We start from the raw sequence: 16024 nt of genomic DNA on the forward strand, positions 1-16024 counted from the left end.
CTCATCGTGAGAGCTGATAGATCTGCAAACAGTTGCACTGCTTGGAACGGCTCTGGCAATGTCGTGAGTTTGCGCGTTGCAGCAAGCAGTGTGTCCTTTGATTTGAAGTAGTGGAATCTGACCACTACGTTGCGCGGAGTATCCGCTGTGAAACGTTGTGGCCTAGGGAGACGGTGCGCTCTGTCCATGAGCCAGTCCGCAGCTTCCAATGCCGGCATCACGGCTTGGCATAGATCTTTGATGTATGCGGGCAGTGCCTCATGCGTGACGCTATCAGGGATGCCTCTAAACCTGACATTGTTGCGTCTAGAGCGATCTTCCATATCTGCAAGTTTTCTTTTTATTTGTGTGTGTTCCTCACTGAGGGCTTGTATCTTTGTCTCCATGTCATTATGTGCAGTACAGATTTCCTCAGTGCGCATCTCTAGGCGGTCTGTCCTGTCACCCAGCTCTGTCAGTTCCCGCTTAAATTCTGTTTTCATTTTCTGAAAGTCTGTATTTAATGTGGCCCTCAGGTCCTGCAGCATTGTAAATATCCTTTTTTCACTTACCGGGTTGTCGGTGTAATGGCCTGAGGAAGCCTCCATGTCTGGCAGATCCTCCGAGAGAGGGGCAGACATCATGCCTTCGTCGCCATCTTGGCTGGACCAGAGTCGGTCTTTTTTGACTGATCTGATTTGATCCGTGAACTTCATTTGTTTTGAGGGTGCCATGAGGGTGACTGCCGTTCAGCCGAGCACTTTGGGGTCGTTTTCGGCAGGATTGTGCTGGCTATCTGTAGCTGTCGGGTCTGTCAGGCCTGGGAGCTCCTACTCCATGCGCCCTTCTCGTTCGGCCGTTAGCCACGCCCCCCCAAAAAATGAAAAAAAAAAAAAAACTGGTTTCTATCAGGCTTCACGTTGTCCTTTTTGTCATTGGCTGCACTCTTGCTCACCTTAGGCATAGAGGATGGTGGCTCCACAAACTCAGTGCCTGAGTCTGTCTCCGTAACACCACTAAAATCTGAAAGAGCAGAAAAAGATACAGGCTGTACAGTATGTCTTTTGTCCACATCTCTAAGTCTACCAGATCCTACATTAATCCATCTGCCATTCCTAGGACATCTTTGCGGCAGTGGATTTGCAATAGTCCCAGAGTGAGTTTGTTTAAAGGGACACTCTAGTGCCAGGAAAACAAATCGTTTTCCTGGCACTGCAGGTCCCCTCTCCCTCCCACCCCCCCATCCCATGTTGCTGAAGGGGTGAAAACCCCTTCAGTGACTTACCTGAGACCACCGCAGATGTCCCTCGGCGGTGGTTTAGGGTCTGCTTACGCTCCTCCTCCGCCAACGTCAGTGGCTTCCGGCGGGATGACAGCCACTAGAGGAGGAGTTAACCCTGCAATGTAATTATTGCAGTTTATGAAAAACTCCAATATTTACAGTTGCAGGGTTAAGGGTAGTGGGAGTTGGCACCCAGACCACTCCAATGGGCAGAAGTGGTCTGGGTGCCTCGAGTGTCCCTTTAACAGATAATTTACAAATCTCAGACTTCAAAAATACAATCTCCTGCTGCAATATAGAGAAGTGTATACAGATTAGACAACATCAAAACCTCCAAAAAGTGGAGCGTGAAACAAATGAACAACAACTATTACACTGAACTAAGTCTACCATTTTAATGAAATGAGGAGTTTAAATCAAACAAATCTTTCTTTTTGTTTCTTTTTTTTTGTCCACCTTCTTTGTACCTCAGATTACCTCCATTTTATTTTCAGAATATCTCCAAATACACTTTGTAGCAGCACTTAGAAGCAGCTGCCAAACTACATTAGCCAAGCTAATATCTACAACCCTTATATACACTCCTAACGGCACTAACCCTAACTCAGAAGGATTTACTCTGCAGATGCCAGAACTAATGCTGCAACTCTTTATGCTGTCCCTGCCCATCAAATAGTGTCTGGTATTAGGCAGCTGGCACAGCCCAGGACCATTCACTAGGATACAGGCAAACCCCTCTGTTTAAAGTATCATCACAGCTAAACTCGATTGTTCAGCTGCAATGATTTAAACGGATTTATAGGACATATTCACCACTCATTTTGAGCACTGCATACAGCTTATCTGTCAGTCTGGAGCCACTAAATATGGCTTCAGGTGTTAATTTATACCTGGGTCTCCCAGGGCAAGCCAGGATTTAATAATGAATAATAATAAATATAATAAGAAAAAAAATGTGTTCAACAATTCCACATGTGGAATATTATTAGCATTTATATACCACCAACATATTCCACGGGCTTTACAACTATGGAATATTTGGAGGTGAAGAAGGTCCTGCTCAAACAAGCTTACAACCTAGCAGGACATTAAGGTGAGGTGGTCTGAGCAGGATTCCAACCTGGGTTTCCAAGTTCTACGCCAGTGATGTTGCTACTGCTCTAACCAGCCGATGACGTTATTTTAAATGGTGTCATGAAATGTCCATGTATGGTAGTATGTAGAACACGTCTTAGATTCTATGTTCAGCATATGTATTTATAGAATATCTAATCCTGCGGGGCGTGAATTCACCTTATCATTTATAACATTTTTATGAAAAAAAATAAAGATATTAAATTGTGTTTCGATTCACATTAAAAATGAATAGAAATTATCCTTTGAATTAAACGCAAGTTACAGCACTTCTGTCTTTTTCATGTCAAGTTTAGAGAAAGAAGCAATAACCCCCTGCAATGTACACTTGTATTTTGTGGGAGTGTGACCTCCTTAACTAATTTTTTATGCATCAAAGCTATTTGACATTTACCAAAACAAATTCATATGCCTCAGAGAGACTTTATGACAAAAACACAACTAGTCTGACAGCTTGCTCTATAGGGAAGAGATATGGTAGGTAGGATTACAGATTTAATGCCTCCAAAGTCCTTTCTTTTTACTAGTCCCAAGGCAGATTTGCTGGGCCCAGACTAAATGTAATACAATAGTGGCAGCTGGGAGCTTGACAGTGTTTATGAAGAATTGCAACTGATGATCAGTGAATTGTTACATTGTTTATGACAGTGATGGAAATTACTGAAAGGCTAAGAAGAAGATGCCCTACTGTTTAGTCTACAGATTGAGCACATTAAAAAAAAAAGTTTAAATGGTAAAAATGAGATTGATTTTCATTAGCCAACAATGGATCTGCGAGCATTTCAGCACCTAAAGCTGAAACTTGTACGTACTTTTAATTAAATATGAATATACTTAGAAAATGTGGATACGATTGGAGTAAAACTACTAATATGTATTTGCCTTTATATGCCTTTATATATGTATTGGGATCAAATATTATTTCTGTAACAAGTTAATGTGCTAAAGGAAATCAATAAATACATAGATATAGACATTAGATATTTGAAATTTCACATGGATATTCAATTACAAATCTCAGTCTGACATATGCATGCAATCTTTCAGAACACAGTTCTGAAAACATTAAAGGACCACTATAGGCACCCAGACCACTTCAGCTTAATGAAGTGGTCTGGGTGCCAGGTCCATCTAGGATTAACCCTTTCTTCTATAAACATGGCAGAGAAACTGCTATGTTTACATTAGGGTTAATCCAGCCTCTAGTGGCTGTCTCATTGACAGCCACTAGAGGCTCTTCCGCGCTTCTCACTGGGATTTTCACAGTGAGAAGATGCTAGCGTCCATAGGAAAGCATTGCTTTCCTATGGACAGGCTGAATGCGCGCGCGGCACTTGCCACGCATGCGCATTCAGCCAATGACATCCGAAGGAGGAGGAGAGTCCCCAGCGCCGAGGGAGCCCAGCGCTGTAGAAAGGTGAATGTTTAACCCCCTTCCTCCCCCTTCAGCCCGGCGGGAGTGAGAGTCTGAGGGTGGGGGCACCCTCAGGGCACTACAGTGCCAGGAAAACTAGTTTGTTTTCCTGGCACTATAGTGGTCCTTTAAATACAACACTGATACATACAAATATTTTCAAACATAATCAGTTTGAGATTGGCAGTAGACAAGACAATTTCACAATTTGTGTAAAAATAGCAAAATTCAGAAAAATACCTTAACAAGAAAAAACAACCAAATCAACAATTTTGGCCTAAAATTTTAAGTTAATTCCTAACAATATATAGTTTAGTGAACAAAAGTGTTAATATCTATCAACTGATGTATTTCATTCCCTTAAAGAATCATCTTAACAATATTCATCTGTCATTATAGAAGAGTGGATCTCTTTTTTGTTTTTGTGAACAAAACAGACTGTAAATGACATACAGTGATGTATATATTGACATTTAGTAAAGCAGTTTTTGGGAATGATACCTGTACACCAGGACATGGTAGATTTTTAAAATACATATTAAGGGAGCAGCATGCACACAATTTTTTAAAAAAAATTAAACATTTACAAGGCTATTTAAATGTACCTATCTTAGCAAACAAATATGGGGATGAGACCACATGGTCTCATCGTGTTTAGTCCACCACTAGGTCACAGTACCCCAATATCGGTGGGTCCTAAACTAATTTTAACATGGAAGATAAAAAGATAAATATGCTAATTGCAAAACCAAAACAACTTTGTGTGCAATGCATTTTAGGATATATCGATCCTGTTTTGTATTGCTGTTTATTGTATTTTATTTGGAAATAAAATCTATATTTTAACAAGTTGGATCTTTATTTAGGGGGAAGGTGCAATATGGGGGAAGGTGCAATCTGGTGAATTTGTCAAGTTTCTGGACATGTGAGTATGATAATATTGTGGTAAAATTATTGCACTATAGCTATTTTTTTTTCTTAGGCTGTTACTCTAATTAAAGTGAATAGATGTATGGAAGAAAGAAGGGAAGCAGGCACCAAAGAAATTTTGCTGTGTTATATGAGAAACCCATTCATAAAGGCTCAGTAGAATGTGAGTGGGCACTACCACTGTTTCAGAAATAACTACTTTAGATATACATACTGTCTGCACTATTGTAGGTTTATTTTAAGTTGATTTGATGCACTTTAATAGGAACATACTTTATGTCGTGTGTACTTTTTGTAATATTGCACTTTATTCTATGTGCTTTGCATAGAGTAACTCATATCATAATGTTTGTGTTTGATCTGTATTTTGTCTGAAATTTTCACTGTATTAAATAACTTTTTATTGTGCTATATTTATTGCACATTAGTCACTTTTTCTGAATATTATTGGGTAGCATGCTCACTGTAAACATTCTACCTTTCTATTAAGATTTTTCAGCATGCTAACTGCAATACATACTGCTTAAACTGCTTTCAGAGAATCATATCGAATGTATGCTTTATTGTGGTCACCTTTCAAAGAAGTGATGAATCTCTACCTAAATATCCCCAAAGTCTCCTGGTTTATATCTAACTAAAATTTTCAAGGCATAAAATATATTTGCATGTTTCTTATTAGTCAACCATAATAAGGTGGATTAATTCAACATATAGTTTATATTTAAATGTCCTATTAATCTTCATATAAAGGTATTTTTTAAAGAATGTCTGATCCATGTGCATTGCTATGGAGACTGGCCTGGGCTGAATTCCCTAGTATAGTCTTGGGTCAAATATTGCCACACTTTCATTGTTAGTGAGTCTTCCATAATACTGAGATTAAAGTAACACCTACAATTACATCAATTATAACAGTGTCACCTCAATGCAAAATATTTGTTAATTATACAGCACAGTGTGGGGATATTGCTGTGGGTACATGGTTTCAATGCAGTGAAGTTTAAGGCTGGGGTGTTTAGATTTAATTCTTCATGTACATGATTAAAGGTACACTATAGTCACCAAAACAACTTAAGCTTAATGAAGCAGTTTTTGTGTATAGATCATGCACCTGCAGTCTCCCTGCTCAATTCTCTGTTAAATCCCTTTGATTTTTCAGCCGTAGTCACACCTCCCTGTATATGACTTGCAAAGCCTTTATAAATACTTCCTGTAAATAGTCATCTAATGTTTACACTTCCTTAATTGCAAATTCCGTCTCATTTAGAATTTCTTCACTGCTGCTCTGTTAATAGCTTGCAAGAGCCTGCAGAAGCCTCCTGTGTGTAACTAAAGTTCAATTTACAAAACAAAAACTTTAAAAGCAAGTTACATCTAATTGAAAATGAAACCATTTTGTTTTCATGCAGGTTTTGCAGTCACTGCCAGGGGAGGTGTGGTTAGGGATGCAGAAAGAGAAACAAAATGCTTTAACTCCTAAATGGTAAACACCGTGCAGGGAAATGTCAGAGGCATGCTCTATACACCAAAACTGCTTTGTTAAGCTAAAGTAGTTTTGGTGCCTATGGTGTCCCTTTATTACAATATTGTGTGAGGTTAATACGTACGCATATATATTCATTCAAAGATTCTGTATCTTAATGTAATTCATAGAAAAAGTTTACATTTAGGGTTATACTAGAGGGTATACTATAAGGTGGGGTTTTGGAGGACATTAAATCAATATATGGGAGGGTCATGAAATGTAATCTTTAGCAGAAGTCTCTGGTCTTCTGCCACCAAGCAAAGCCATTGGACCGATCCTTTTCATTTTCTCATATTCTATTGCTTTAATAATTTTCTGATCAAAACTGCTACGTTTTACCAAACCATGTTCCTTGTAGATTATTGTTGCATAGTTAGTATTGTTCTTTCCATGTGTAAAGAATATTGTAAACCTGAAAGCCTTAGGTATCATATTTCAGTAAGTAACAGTATCCATTAGCATACAATTTTCCCATGGTTTGTGTACTTATTCTAAGCATGTGCTTTTTTACAATGCAGAACACAAGAGACTTGTTTTGTAAGATTAATGAAGGTCACCAAAATTCTCAAAAGTATTCCGATAATTAAGGCTTTGTTTATCAAAAACAAGTTACATTAAGAGCAAAAAGATTCATGGTAATTATTCATAATCTTAACAATTCAAGTGTAGCCACCTCATTTGTGCATTTAATTCTTCTTGTTAATGTTTTGCATAAATCTGCATAATTACTTGAGTTGCCTGTTGTAATTTTGACAGCTATTGAGTTCATGTGCACTAAACTATATCAAAAGCTTGGCGTGCTGAATATTTATAATTTCACTTATGTTTCCTGGGATAATATTTTTCTAACAATATTTTAGTTTTCATAAAGTTGACAGAGTATACTTGTAAAAATTATCCACAGATTGTGAAAATATGATTCAGTGAAACAGAGACAAAGAACCCTTTCGGTTCTAAAGGGACACAAGTTTGCATTGTTTTCCAATATGTATCATTCATTTAGAAGTCAAATTTTTTTTTTTTTTGTTATTCCAGTACCCATATGTTTATATTGTAAAGTCATTGAGCAGGGCCCTCTCTATATTTGTTTATGTAATTCTAACTAGTGACGTGTCTTGTCCAACCATTGTAGATCGAAATATGTTGACATTTCATAATGGAAGCAATATTATTAATTTATAGTAATTAATTTATACTAAAAATTAAGATAATTGAACAAAACAGTCCATATTCTTTTAGGACTATTCTTATTGCTACTTATAGTAATACATCCTCATTAACATTTTCTAAATAATTTGAAATCTCATATTTACAACATTCAATGTATATTATTAAATATGAAATGTGTTCACATTAATTCTAACTTCTAAACTTGATGTTCTCATGATTCCTACAGGTAATTTAAGCCAAAATGTAAGTACATTTTTCCCTTTATCTCTATCCCCATCTCTTTCGGACCCTTTTAATCCTTCTCCAGAGCTGGCAACCTAGTTTATTTCCGATCTAACCTGTTTTGTCCTGTCCTTTCCACCCATTCAATATTCTTATCCTTAATGTCCTTATCTACCTAAGCAATTCCCTCAAAAATTCCTTCTCCTACTTCCAAAACCCATTATACCACAGCAAATCCAAAATTCTGCTAGCAAAATGTAGTTCCTCTATTCCATTAGTGGTGTGTCTATCATGGTAACATTTTCTTCTATTTCCCCTTACCTGTTGAAGAGATTGGATGGAATGAAGTAATTTGCGTGGATTTTATTAATTTATGTAGTGATTTGTGTATAAAGAAAATAAATATTGTGGCTAAATATTACCATTTCATAGACTTTTAATTATTTTTAAAATGTACTAAATAACCATAGGAAACAGGAAGATGGCATTATTGAACGTTCTACTAATTTAACATATTTGAATGAAAAGAATGATTTGTCAAGAGTGCTCTGATTTGATCTGACTAAGTTAGTAACATAGCAATCTAGTTTTAAAACAAAGCGTAAGTGGACCAATCTTAACCTTTCGTATTCACGCATGACTGTTGAGATCACAGAAAAAGCTGGAGAAAAATAAATTAATATTGTAATAATAATGCTATTTCTAATTTTGTTTCAAAATATATCTAGCTACAAAATACAATGAGGTGTATTATTTTATAAAAAAAACTAGGATTGTTAATTATATTTATATCACTATTATGTTCGTTTTGCTAAAACGTTTGTCTGTTATTACAAGTATTTATGTTGACACAACACCTATAAGTAAAGAATAATTTATATATATATATATATTTTTAATTATAAAATTAAAAAAAATTCTTATAGTGGAATTTGGGTTAACAGACATAGACAACTAATACATAACCAAGAAGGCTCCTTAAACATTTTAGATATAAGGTAGCTAATTCTGTGACACTGGTTTATGGAAGAAATTATGGTCTTTGTGTCTCAGTTATTTCTAAGCCCATTTTCTGTTGCATTATTTGTTGTAATAAAAAAAATGATTAAACAGTTTTAGGTTAAGTTAATGTAAATAATAAAAGAAGTAAGAAAAAAAGGGGACTAGTTCACTCTGTCCGTAGCTGTACATCTAGTGACTATTTCATAAAGGATAATAATGTAGATAAAGCAGTGGTTCCCAAACTTTTTAGGTTCAAGGCGCCCTTAATATTTTCCTTAATATTTTTCCAAGGTAACCCAAGTTAAAAGAATTTCCTAGGTTGTATATATGTACAGCGCAACAGCATGATTGCCATTCAAGTGCAGATCCAGAACCTAATCTTGGAATGGGGCACTGGTAGATTATTTAAAGAAACAATCCAGGCACAATAACCACTACAGAACGTTGTAGTGGTTATGGTGCTAGGAGTGCCGTAGTGCTCTCCCAGAGTAAGTAGTCAAACTGTTTAAGAACAGTTTGGCAGCTTACCTGGGATCTGCTGGGATAGGGGCTGTAGGAGAGGATAGGGGCAGTAATGTGTCTGAGGAGTGCAATGTGTGTGTAAGTGGTGAAGAGTGTGTATGTGTGTGTGTGTGTGTGTGTGTGTGTGAGGGTGCAGTGAGTGTACAGGGGTGCATTGTGTTTGTGAAGGATGTAGTATGTGTGTGAAGGATGCTGTATGTGTATGAAGGGTGCAGTGTATGTGGGGCAGTTTGTGCGTGAGGGGTATAAAGTGTGTGTGTGAGGGCAGGTTGTATGAGGGGTACAGTGTGTGTGAGGGGTACAGTGTGGGGGTAGGTTGTGTGAGGGATACAGTGTGTGTATGGGGGGCAGTTTGTATGAGGGGTATAGTGTGTGTGAGGGGGCAGTGTGTGTGTGTATAGAGGGGCAGTGTGTGTATGTGTATGGGGGGAGTTATTGTGGGTCTGTAGGGTAGGAGGGCAGATAAATATGTACTTTTATTTTATTTTTCAATTAAAAAAAATATTATTATTTTCATATTTTCCCTCCCTGCCTACCTTTGCCTGGGAAGGGGGATAGTACAAGGCAATCCCTGGTGGTCCAATGGAGAAGCCCTGTTGGTCCAAGTGGTGAGAGTGAACTCTAGCAGCCTCAGGAGCTGCTAGAGTTTACTCTTGCGATATTTGGAGCATTGCCATGGTAACCACAGCAATGCTCCAAGCTCGTGTGAGGAGAACCCGGGGGAGCTGCATGTTAGAGCTCCCTCAGTTCCTCTCTCCCTCCCTCCCCTGCTGGTTGCCACATCACACTGCTAGTGGCCCAGAGAGGGAGATCTATGATCTCCCCTCCGGTCCTGCAGAGCCGGCAGGGGAGAGGAAGGCACGGTTCCTGGTGCTATCATCATATCATCACAGTTTGGAAACCGCTGAGATTAAGGATATTTCCAACTTTATACTACAAATGGGCACCTCCATTTTATATTGCTGTCAGTCATTATTATAAACTCTCTCCATTGCACCTGGCAGTAAGTATAGAGAAAGCACTTGAGGAAAAAAATAGAAATGAAACAATATTTATATTTCTCTTCTTTGTTTGCAATGTTTGCTTTGGTTTTGCCTTGTCTGAACTAGATAATGATTTAATTTGATAATCATTTAATATGAATTAAAAAGAAAACATAGCTTCTCATGAAAAAGCTAACAGTTATAGTTTGTTTTTTTAATTTTTAAAAAACGTAGCAGATATGTCAATTAGGCAGTTATAAGAGAGGATCAAATTTTTGTTATGGGAATTGAATATTGTAATTGGACAACATTAACTGCATGATTATTGTTTATTACTGATTTGTACATTATTTTGTATATATTTTTCAGTTTTAACAAAAAAATAGTATTTTTCAGTATTCTCTTGTATTTTATCATTTTCCTATTAATTGTATGCCTTGATTTCTTTGTTAAAATGTAATATTTCTATATTGTAATTGCTTTCACAAGTAGATGTTATACTTCAATACTGTATTTTTTGTTCATAGACAGTTTCATTGTATCCCATAATAGCCTGATTTCAATCTACCCTCTTATTGTATCTTCCCAATTATTACGCTATTGTGTTGTGTTTTTTATTCTGGTGTCTTATATATGCATCTACACATTTAACCCCTTAAGGACACATGACGTGTGTGACACGTCATGATTCCCTTTTATTCCAGAAGTTTGGTCCTTAAGGGGTTAAAGAACAGATAATAACTAATGATTTTGAAAATAACCACTGATTTTGTATAATGTTTTGGTTATTATAATACCAGTAAATACAGACAAACAGTAGAACATCACTTTGTACAATGGTACTTTCTTCCTTAGACGGCATGCTATCACAACTTGAAGAAGACAGACAAGCAAAGAAGAATTGTTTCCTGGCGACAAAACACGATTCTGCAGACTAAACTGGGCATGGTAAAAAAAAAACAGATGATTATGTTTATGGTCGTCATGGATTCTGTGTGAGCTTTTGTATTACCACCATCACTCAACTAAAACCTTTTTCAAGAATGTATTTTTTTGGCGAATTAATGTATTTATTTTAATGTTTTGGGGTATTTTACAACTATCTCTCTTGACACCATAGATATATATATTCATTACACTTAATCTGAATATTGTTTTTTTGGGTAACTGATGGTTTCAAGGGACTATCATGGTTACCCTGTGCATACTTTCGCCTTCATCTTACATGTGACTAGCCAGGTACTTACACCAAAATAGAGGCAAAAGTATTGTGTGTTCAGAGAATAAACATAACATGGCAAATTAATTTAGTGAAGTATTCATATTGTTCATACTTAAAAACTATAACTGTTGAATGTTGGCTTTAAAAAAAAAAATTTGCTACTGCTAGTTTATTCCCTTGTTTATTTATGTTTGTACTTTGTTTTAGGCTGTAGGGGTAAGTTGCCTTTTATCTGTATGGATTTTTTCCCTGTCTTCCCTGTTGCTCTTCACTTTTCTTATTCTGATCTCATATTGCCCCTAACCTTTTTGAACTCCATTTGAAAGTTACATGTTGTGGTATTTTGATAGAAAATGGAGCTCATCTCTCTTCTGTTTTGTAGTATTGAATACATTTTTGAAAGATTATTGGAGATCATCAAGAATACAGATGAAGTGAATACGCAGTGTAACGGAGCTCCAGTGCTTCAGCTGAGTACCTCTGTTGCTGGAGAATACAGCTCTGATGTGATATAGCCCTTTCTCCAAACACCAGACAACACTTGATGAAGGGTAAGACACACACACAGATGTTGCGGAGCTTAGTACTTAGGCTGAGTACCTCCGTCTGTAGATTCTTCAAATAGGAGAAAGTCACTCTTCAGTGATTATAGCTTATTTCCCAAACACTAGATTACACATAGTGTAGGGTAAAACAACAACCCAGCTTTAATGAAAACAGCATATCTATACTCCCACAGCCTCACTTACATTCAGTGGTACACAAAGTTTCCCTTCAGGTCCTCCACAATAATCCACTTCCAGACAGCACAGGAGCCTGAGTCAACCAATAGCAGTATGGACTTAGGATGGTATCCAATTACACTACAAAGCTCAATTACATTAGTGTGAATGCAATACTGTGTTTACAAGGAAGGGTGGGGACAGACAAGGCTGAGGACCACATGGGAGATTTAAGGGAGTGGCAAGGCAGCCACTTTGAGCTGGTCTGGATGTGTCCCTAGAACAATGTGACAATTCCCTGATGGGATAACATTAATACAGGAGAAAGGGGAATAAATTAACTAACAACAAACACATACAATATACACACCCTGCACCTATAATGGGCACACAGTGACTAAAACGTAAGAGTAATATGGGGAGCTACATAAAGTGTCTGTCTTTTGTCCCCAGTGATGGTGACTACCATCATTCACAGTCCAGTTGTTCCATCTGGCATTTACAAAAGACCAGTGAAGAATAACAAAAAGAGAGAACAAATCTGGAAAATTTTTGGATTTCTAAATTTGATAGACTTTTCCTTGCTAGAAAACTATCCTTAGATTTTCCAACATAGCTTTATAGATCATTTTTAAAAAATATGATTTGAAAACTGTTGCCTTCTTTAAACGTTTGTCATAATTTTAACAATTCATATATTTCCTAAAGGACTACTACATATTTCAATATAATATTTTTGTTGAGCACTTTACATGTTTGTTATAATGTTTTTGTTAAGCACTATACATGTTTGCTATTATGTTTTTATTGAGCACTATACATGCTGGTCTATATTGGTTTATATATGTTTATACTATGTATTTAACTACTTAAATTATTTGTAATAGCCCAGTGTTTGCACTGTTTTCTGGTCTGATTTGCTTTATCAACCGGTCTTAAAAAAGGTTTTTACAATGGGAGGAGAGGAACATTGTACAAACCATTCCACAACTTGAAGAATTTCATTCAAGATTCTGGATTTCATTGTAGACAGCAACATGATGTTATCTACTACAATATATTACAGCAGATTGCAATGCACAACTCCCACTGACCACATTGACCGACTATAACGAGATTGTTAAAAGATTTGTATATGCAAGACAAAAATTTCCAATACTCAATACTTATGCACAAAAACGTATAAAATCCATGCAATAATCTAATTAATTAAAGAATAATAGATATATGAAAGATCTTAACAATATGTATGCAATGCTAATTTACTAACTAATCTTTGACCAAAAATATTAAAAATTAGCTCACTGTATTAATTTTTCTTTAGAACGTTTTAAAAAATATAGTCCTTGCTTTTAATATTTTTGGATTATCTTTTTAAATTATTTAATATTTTTGGATATACTTTTAAAATATATATTGTTTCAAAATATTAAAATATCAGAAAATATATCATACACAAAATATATAAATGTGTAACAAATATTTAAATATAATTAAAAAAAAAGTTTATGCAAAAATGTAAAAAGCTCTATTTTGGTCTTGTCACTCCAAATTACAGTGTGGTAGAAGTTGTGAGGCATGTCAAGATGTTTTGACGGGCATATTGTTACCGGGTTTTTATTTTGTGGCATTGGCACAGTAAAGGCTTCTTTCTGGCAACTCAACCATGCAGCAAATTTTATCACATGACAGGAGGCTTCGTATTTTGCATAATCTTTCTTTACTAACTCCATAGCAGCAAAGAAAAGAGTGACATAACTTTTAACCAATCACAATATAGAATAGGGTATAAGAGGTGTGACCTATGACATAATTTCCTCTTTCTTTGCTGCTCCATCACAAGCTAAGTACTATATTTTGTGTTCTCTATACTTAACATATTTTATTCATGCATTTGTTCTTTTACTGTACCTTTTAATATTTACACTGTTATTTCTCATACCCTTGTATATATTTTTCAGTTTTAACAAAAAAATAGTATTTTTCAGTATTCTCTTGTATTTTATCATTTTTCCTATTAATTGTATGCCTTGATTTCTTTGTTAAAATGTAATATTTCTATATTGTAATTGCTTTCACAAGTAGATGTTATACTTCAATACTGTATTTTTTGTTCATAGACAGTTTCATTGTATCCCATAATAGCCTGATTTCAATCTACCCTCTTATTGTATCTTCCCAATTATTACGCTATTGTGTTGTGTTTTTTATTCTGGTGTCTTATATATGCATCTACACATTTAAAGAACAGATAATAACTAATGATTTTGAAAATAACCACTGATTTTGTATAATGTTTTGGTTATTATAATACCAGTAAATACAGACAAACAGTAGAACATCACTTTGTACAATGGTACTTTCTTCCTTAGACGGCATGCTATCACAACTTGAAGAAGACAGACAAGCAAAGAAGAATTGTTTCCTGGCGACAAAACACGATTCTGCAGACTAAACTGGGCATGGTAAAAAAAAAACAGATGATTATGTTTATGGTCGTCATGGATTCTGTGTGAGCTTTTGTATTACCACCATCACTCAACTAAAACCTTTTTCAAGAATGTATTTTTTTGGCGAATTAATGTATTTATTTTAATGTTTTGGGGTATTTTACAACTATCTCTCTTGACACCATAGATATATATATTCATTACACTTAATCTGAATATTGTTTTTTTGGGTAACTGATGGTTTCAAGGGACTATCATGGTTACCCTGTGCATACTTTCGCCTTCATCTTACATGTGACTAGCCAGGTACTTACACCAAAATAGAGGCAAAAGTATTGTGTGTTCAGAGAATAAACATAACATGGCAAATTAATTTAGTGAAGTATTCATATTGTTCATACTTAAAAACTATAACTGTTGAATGTTGGCTTTAAAAAAAAAATTTGCTACTGCTAGTTTATTCCCTTGTTTATTTATGTTTGTACTTTGTTTTAGGCTGTAGGGGTAAGTTGCCTTTTATCTGTATGGATTTTTTCCCTGTCTTCCCTGTTGCTCTTCACTTTTCTTATTCTGATCTCATATTGCCCCTAACCTTTTTGAACTCCATTTGAAAGTTACATGTTGTGGTATTTTGATAGAAAATGGAGCTCATCTCTCTTCTGTTTTGTAGTATTGAATACATTTTTGAAAGATTATTGGAGATCATCAAGAATACAGATGAAGTGAATACGCAGTGTAACGGAGCTCCAGTGCTTCAGCTGAGTACCTCTGTTGCTGGAGAATACAGCTCTGATGTGATATAGCCCTTTCTCCAAACACCAGACAACACTTGATGAAGGGTAAGACACACACACAGATGTTGCGGAGCTTAGTACTTAGGCTGAGTACCTCCGTCTGTAGATTCTTCAAATAGGAGAAAGTCACTCTTCAGTGATTATAGCTTATTTCCCAAACACTAGATTACACATAGTGTAGGGTAAAACAACAACCCAGCTTTAATGAAAACAGCATATCTATACTCCCACAGCCTCACTTACATTCAGTGGTACACAAAGTTTCCCTTCAGGTCCTCCACAATAATCCACTTCCAGACAGCACAGGAGCCTGAGTCAACCAATAGCAGTATGGACTTAGGATGGTATCCAATTACACTACAAAGCTCAATTACATTAGTGTGAATGCAATACTGTGTTTACAAGGAAGGGTGGGGACAGACAAGGCTGAGGACCACATGGTAGATTTAAGGGAGTGGCAAGGCAGCCACTTTGAGCTGGTCTGGATGTGTCCCTAGAACAATGTGACAATTCCCTGATGGGATAACATTAATACAGGAGAAAGGGGAATAAATTAACTAACAACAAACACATACAATATACACACCCTGCACCTATAATGGGCACACAGTGACTAAAACGTAAGAGTAATATGGGGAGCTACATAAAGTGTCTGTCTTTTGTCCCCAGTGAT

Source organism: Pelobates fuscus, chromosome 2, assembly GCF_036172605.1.
Source record: "Pelobates fuscus isolate aPelFus1 chromosome 2, aPelFus1.pri, whole genome shotgun sequence".
In the NCBI taxonomy this organism is placed as follows: Eukaryota; Metazoa; Chordata; class Amphibia; order Anura; family Pelobatidae; genus Pelobates; species Pelobates fuscus.